The 7,013-nt window shown below is 35.3% G+C and overlaps 1 pseudogene across 1 annotated transcript; it reads left to right on the top strand.

The window, feature by feature from the left end:
• The first annotated feature begins 3,315 nt into the window (after positions 1-3,315).
• LOC149576564 (nucleotide pyrophosphatase/phosphodiesterase 1 pseudogene) lies at positions 3,316-5,369 on the top strand (annotated as a pseudogene). The gene has a single exon (XR_016361788.1). The product of XR_016361788.1 is annotated as a nucleotide pyrophosphatase/phosphodiesterase 1 pseudogene (transcript).
• The last annotated feature ends 1,644 nt before the right edge of the window (positions 5,370-7,013 follow it).

The raw sequence follows: 7,013 nt of genomic DNA, 5'->3' as shown, positions 1-7,013 counted from the left end.
GCTAACTCTAGTTCACAAAAATAGATTGTTACAAGCAAGTTTGGAGGGTTGGGTCTACATGCTTTAGGGTCATGCCTGTTGAAAACAATTGGTTAATTGTGTATTGTCTTTGATGTTACACAAAATGTCATATCCTTGCCAGTCAGTGTATGTCGAGCTCACTTGGGCGATGAAGACAATTTCCTACACCTGCCGAGCATTCCAGAGTTTTGCCAAGTTCAAAAGACAATGTCTTCTATCGAGTTCACTCGGACAACAAAAGAAAGATTGCAGAAGTAGAGTGTTAACTGAGCTCACTTGGTTAATAAAGGAAATGTTGGATGGAACCAGTGTTAACTGAGCTCACTCAGTTACCAAAGGAACTTTTTGAATATGCAATGTTAACCAAGTTTACTTGGTTAACACAGGAAAATTGTTTATGAGTTAGTGTCTATTGAGTAGGGTTGGCCAACGAAGGATTTTCTTATTTTGGCATATTCAGTTCAATTGACTTGTTTGTTGGTTCTAGCCGACTGAGGAGATGAATATTATGTATTCTAAGTTGTATTCAAGTCAACTTGACAATGTGTGAGATATAAATATAAGGTCAATTTGAGGATTGAATGTGTGCAAGTAATAGAAGATTTGAAGATGCTTAGAGGAAGCAAATTTGAAGGATAAGCAAAATATCCTTGTGGAGCTGCAAAGATACATTCGATCAAGAAAGATCAAATATTACAGTTGCATCAAAAATCAGGTCATCTCATTATTGCTTTCTAACCATTGTAGTAGTGATCTAAATCTCTTAATAGAGCTGGCTTAACAACTATTTGTAAATCCTCTAATAAGGTGGCATTTTTAGATTGAAGTGTCTAAAGACCTTTAACAAGGCCACTCCTAATAAGGTGATTAAATCCTCTAATAGGGTCAAACCTAGTAGTGTGTTTTGTAACCTTTAACAGAGTTGACTCCTAATAGGGCTCACTTCATAAAATTAAAAATTAGTAACAAGTTACAATTGGTGGTTTTTCTTAAATTGGGTTTCCACGTTAAATCTTGGTGTCACTTGTGTTCATGCTATTTATTTTATGTGTATGCAACTAAGTTGAAGTTAAAGTCAATCACATTAAGATCAGTATATTCGATTATTGCCAAGTTACAGTTGATTCTAAGTGCTTGCTGAGTTACAATATTTGCTAGTTTTAACCGAGTGCCTATGTGTTTGTCAAGTAACATTACAATACAATTTAATCAGAGTTTATGTTTTGATTTATATTGACATCTAAGGGATCTGGGATTTATTTTTGTGGTAACTAATTTACCCCTCCCTTCTCAGTTACCTCTCTTATACTTCCAACAATGCCTTGGTCATCGAATGTATTTTTTGACGAATTGATGGTTCTTTCCTCTCTCAGATGGATTAATTTCTCTAACTTCCCACCTTTCTATGTGGAACTTGGTTGCTCAAGCCCTTAAGCCTATTAGCAAAGTCATTAGGGTTGATAAAATAGATTCTTTGCTTCCACATATTGATGCAAGGGTTCTTATCTCTATTGACCTTGGCAAAGATCTTCCTTTTGAAATTATTTTTGAAGTCAATGGTTGATCATTTTCATGCCCCATCTCTTACCTTGGCAGTCCTAACTCTTGGTTCCTTGGTAAAAAGGAAGGCCACGTGAAGAGAAAATTGCCCACTTGTGAAGAACAAGGACCCTATCTTGTCTAAGTCTAAACCAGAGCATGTGAAGGCTGCCATCCCTCCGCCTCAACAAGAGAAGCCTATAGAGAGTCTCTCAAGACTCAAACCCATGCTGAGTGATGGCCTTGGTGAGGAGAGTTATTTTTACCTTCGACAAATACCAAATAGTATACAAGCTCCTATAGGTCCTCCCATAAATCCTTAGTGTCTTTTATCTCCTTCACCTCAAAATCTTGAGCATCAGAAAAAAAATTCAAAGGTTTGACCTACAACCAAATTAAATAACAAATAAAAGGAAAATAACTCTTAGTACCTAGTTAGAAGAAAGTGGAAATACAGGAAACAAGACACTGCAAAAATGGGAAACATCCATACATATTCCTGTGAAGTTGAAGCATAAGGTGGTCCATTTGTGAATAGGTAATAGTTGCATTCTATCTTTGCAAGATTTTTTACTAAGCATATTTTGGCTCCCAACCGATCAGTGACTCCATCACACGTGGGAAAAAAAGAGCGTTAGGTGTCTCAATCCGCATAGAAGGTGTGTTGAACAGAATTGTGATGGGAGATATAGTCCGATGAAGGGAAATTAAGGTGACTTAATGTGGAGTAAATGCAACTATATATTGCATCGTAAGATGGTTGCATGAAGTATTGGTGGTCGGGGTGGTCCGTGTTCATCGTATCTTTTATCCAAGGTTATACTCCTACAATCACTTGGGCAATTGTTCATGTCTTAGTCGAAAGTCCGAAATATAAGTATTCTTATGTCAAGCTAATCGTGTTGGAACACATGATAAGGCATTTCAAATGGGTTCAACTTTTAATTTTGGATTTCCAAATAGACCAACTAAGGTGGAAAAGTAATAAAATATTTTGCCACATTGACCCTTAATGTAAGAGTGTGCATGTTCTTGTTCTGACTCCTCTCCCTTATTGTGCCTACCACTTGTTGAGTTGTAACTATATTTATCAATTTATAAATTACCTTAATCCTTGCAAGTAGCCTAAATCCTCAAAATGTATGTAATTGTGACATGTTCCTCTAATAATGCTATGCTATTGAAGTTGGAAATATTGCAAATTATAGTAATAATATCAGAATCTTGAAATACTTAAATCACAAGTTGGAGTTCTTTGAGTGAAGAAATAATATAGTTTTTTGACAAATAAAAATAATAGAAGTATAATTTTAAAGCATTTAGTAGCCAAGCCTAAGTCCTAATCGAGCTATATGCATTTGGAGAGAAAACATGCAACAACAAATTAATAGATTCCTGTCCTATTATGAAATTATTATTCTTTTCAATGATCCTACTATTGATTTAATTAATTATACATATTTATGTAATTAGTATTCATTATGTACTTATATTTACTGTAAGATAATTATTTGAGTGATATGTACTAAGTATATTATATTATGTTCTAATTGATGTATTTATTATATAATACAAGACGATCTTATAATTATTAAATTGAGTTCATTAAAAAAACATATCAAATTTTCACATGTTTGGTGATTATAATTAGAAATATGTACTCAATTATTATTATTAAAATATTAATTTTATCATTCACACATTTTCAATTTATCATTAATTTAATTAAAAAAAATGATAAATTCACAAACGAGTTCTCCCTAGGAAGACGATAAAAGTCTGAGACAAACATTCCCATCAATGAAATATTTTATGCCCGATTTCAATACAATAGAATTCTTTTATGCAAACGGCCCTGTAAATTCTCTCTCGGAGGATTGTAGGGTTTTCTGAATAGGGCTTTTAAGTAATTTAACTGGGTTCTCGGAAGGCTTCAGTGGCCATGGCTGCTGCAATTAGAAAAACGGAAAACGATAAAGAGCATCGCAGATTAAATTACAATGTGAAAAGGAACCGTCTCGAGCTGGTAAAGTTCAGCTTTATTTTCAGAAAATCTTATTTAATTTTTTTTTTTCCGAAGCGCATGAAGAATTTTCATTCGGAAGACGATAAAAGGATGTGAAAACATTCTCATCAATGGAGTATTTTATGCCCGATTTCAATTATATAGAATTCTTATATGCAAACCGCCCTGTATTTGTCTGTGAGAGGACGGTAGGGTTTTCTGCACATGGTTTCTTAAGTGGGTTCTTGGAAGTCTACAATGACCACGGCTGTCGCAATTACAACAACCAGAAGACGATAAAGAGTGTCCCAGCTCGAATTACAACGTGCAAAACAACCATCTCCAGCTGATACAGTTCAGCGGGGCAGCATATATAAATGGGGACTCAAAACCCTCATCAGCGGACACCAAGAGATCAAACCCTATTCTTTCACAGCTGTTATGGCAATGAGATTCTTCGGTTTTGTAGCAGCGTTGTTCTTCGTCATTGTGTGGGATTCGATCCCGGGACCTGTGGATGCAAGGGTAGGGTATGCACGCCCCCAGTTAAGCTGAAGGATCCTGTGGTAATCCTGGTTTCCTGTGATGGATTTCGGTTTGGGTATCAGTACAAAACGCATACTCCCAACATCCATAGGCTCATCTCAAATGGCACCGTTGCCGAAACAGGTATGATTCCTGTTTTCCCAACCCTCACTTTTCCAAACCATTATTCGATTGTAACTGGGCTTTATCCTGCCTCGCATGGAATTATCAACAACTATTTTAGTGACCCTCAAACAAATGAGACCTTTACTACGGCAAGCCATGAGCCTAAATGGTGGCTTGGAGAGCCCCTTTGGGAGACGGTGACCAGACATGGGCTGCCGGCTGCTGCCTATTTTTGGCCCGGCTCTGAAGTTGTGAAGGGCCACTGGAATTGCCCTGAAAAGTTTTGCCCAAAGTATAATGGATCTGTTCCCTTTGAGGAAAGAGTGGATACTGTTTTGGGTTATTTTGATCTTAAACCATCTGAGATGCCTAGATTCATAGGTCTTTATTTTGAAGACCCTGATAGTCAGGGCCATGAGGTTGGGCCAGATGATCCTCGGATAACTGAGGCAGTTGCTCATATTGATTCCATGATTGGGAGGCTCATGAATGGGCTTGAACAAAGAGGGGTTTTGGAGGATGTGACTATTATCATGGTGGGAGATCATGGCATGGTGGGCACTTGTGATAAGAAGCTCATCTTTTTGGATGATTTGAGTCCTTGGATTACAATTCCTTCAGATTGGGTAGAGTATTATAGTCCTCTGCTTTCCGTTAGGCCTCCCCTGGGAGTTTCTTCCTCTGAAGTGGTGGCTAAAATGAGAAAGGGCCTGAATTCTGGCAAGGTGAATAATGGCGAGTATCTGAAGGTTTATCTAAAAGAAGATCTACCAGATCGATTTCATTACTCGACTAGTGAGAGGATTTCCCCTATCATTGGGCTGGCTGCAGAAGGGTTCAAAGTTGAGCAGGCCAACTCCAGTAGTCAAGAATGTGGAGGATCGCATGGTTATGATAATGCATTCTTTTCCATGAGGACAATCTTCTTTGGCCATGGTCCTCGTTTTGCAAGGGGGCGAAAGGTGCCATCTTTTAGGAATCTTGAGGTTTATAATCTCATCACTTCTATTCTCGGCATCTCTGGAGCACCTAACAATGGCACTCAGTCTTTTGCAAAGTCGGTTCTACTACCTCATTTCTCTGTTTGATCTGAATTTGCTATATCAGATGTTGGTTTCAAATTGTCAATTGAATAAAAAGACTTCAAGTATAAGCTGATTGTGGCAATAACCGGAATTCAGTTGTGTTTTAATCACTTCTGTTGATTCCTCTAAACGAAGGGTATAAACTGTTTGTGTTTAAAATCTTAGGCTGTTTGGTAAGGATCTTTTATAATATTGTAAGGACTTGTTCTTCTTTGTATTTAGTTTGCTATATTTTTCTTTTTATTATTTATGATACTTCTATTATTACTGGCATGTTCTTGCTGGCTTAAGTTTCTTTTGTGGGCTTTGTGCATTTGTTCTTCTTTTAAGCTTGGCAAGGAAGAATAAAGCTAGGCATTTAATGGAACCTTCCTGCGGATGCATGCACACCTAATTAAGTTCTTTTTTCTTAAATGATTATAAGTTCAAGCAATTCTAAGTTTGATAAATATCAGGTTGTTTTGTCTGTTGCTATGCAAGTCGATCAAATTTCTTTTATTGATTTTTCAAAGCTCACAACTGTTGGTTGGACTTCAAATTGATGTGATTTTCGAATTCCTATGACAGCAAATTTTCGACGAGTTATCTTTTGATTTGATCAGGGTCTTATGAACAACCTGGTTACAGTGGTATAAATTTATAATCCTTTCGGTAGAACAATACAGATTGTTCTAGAAACTATTCTAAAAAGTACCGTGTTGTGTTTTACGTCTTACCCAAGTGAGCATCAATTACTATTCCAAGAGTATTCGGGTTGGTATTTAAAAAAGTAACAGGGAATACTCATTGAATTTTCTTTGCGTCTATCTTTGAGTCATACGTAATAGATTCAAAGTCAGGGTTATTAGTAGCTTGTTGCATGCAGGCTGATCATCGCAGAAAGAATATTTCTGTTTTCACATTTTAAATGCATTCTTAGTTCAACCTAATTAAGAAAATGTGTTCCTTATATGTAGCGTATGGTGCACTTTCTAAGACGGGTTAGCATTCATAATTGACTTGGTAAATAAGAAGAAACAAAAAATGCTGAAGTTGAGAGGCTTGAAATAGGGTTCTTCCTTATCAATATAGCTTATTATTAAAATACATAAATAATTTTTTATTTATTTTTTGTGTATAGAAGAACAGAATTATGTTACATAAATAAATAAATAATATCACAAAATTAAGTGAAACAATGTTATTATCTAGTGAAATATGTTAATATATTCCTAGTGTTTCAATTAATATGTTCAAAAAAATTTAAATATTATAAAATGTAATTTTCATTAAAAAATTCAAATTATTGGGGAATCGCCATTTGATGGTTCCTTAGTCTAGTTTCTAGAATTGAAAATTTGACTCTAGATATGAATGGTATCACGAGATTATATTACCTTAATATGATAAATAGAAATGAATGGCAATAGTGAAATATGTTAATATATTCCTAGTGTTTCAATTAACATGTTCAAAAAATTTCAAACATTAGAAAATGTAACTTCCATAAAAAATCCAAATTATTGTGGAATAACCATTTGATGCTCCCCTAGTTTAGTTTCTAGACTTGAAAATTTGACTCTAGATATGAATGGTATCACTAGATTATGTTGCTTTAATATGATAAATGGAAATGAATGGCAATAAAATGTTTTACCTAATTTAGTTCCCTTCCCTATTTGTTATAATATAAAAAATTAATAATTTAAAAATTAAAATTTATCTAATACTTT

This window comes from Cupressus sempervirens, chromosome 1 (genome assembly GCF_028749045.1).
Source record: "Cupressus sempervirens isolate cs-2001-9-10 chromosome 1, ASM2874904v1, whole genome shotgun sequence".
In the NCBI taxonomy this organism is placed as follows: domain Eukaryota; kingdom Viridiplantae; phylum Streptophyta; class Pinopsida; order Cupressales; family Cupressaceae; genus Cupressus; species Cupressus sempervirens.
The sequence above is the reverse complement of the archived record's forward strand: the minus strand, read 5'-3'. Positions and strand labels throughout refer to the sequence as shown.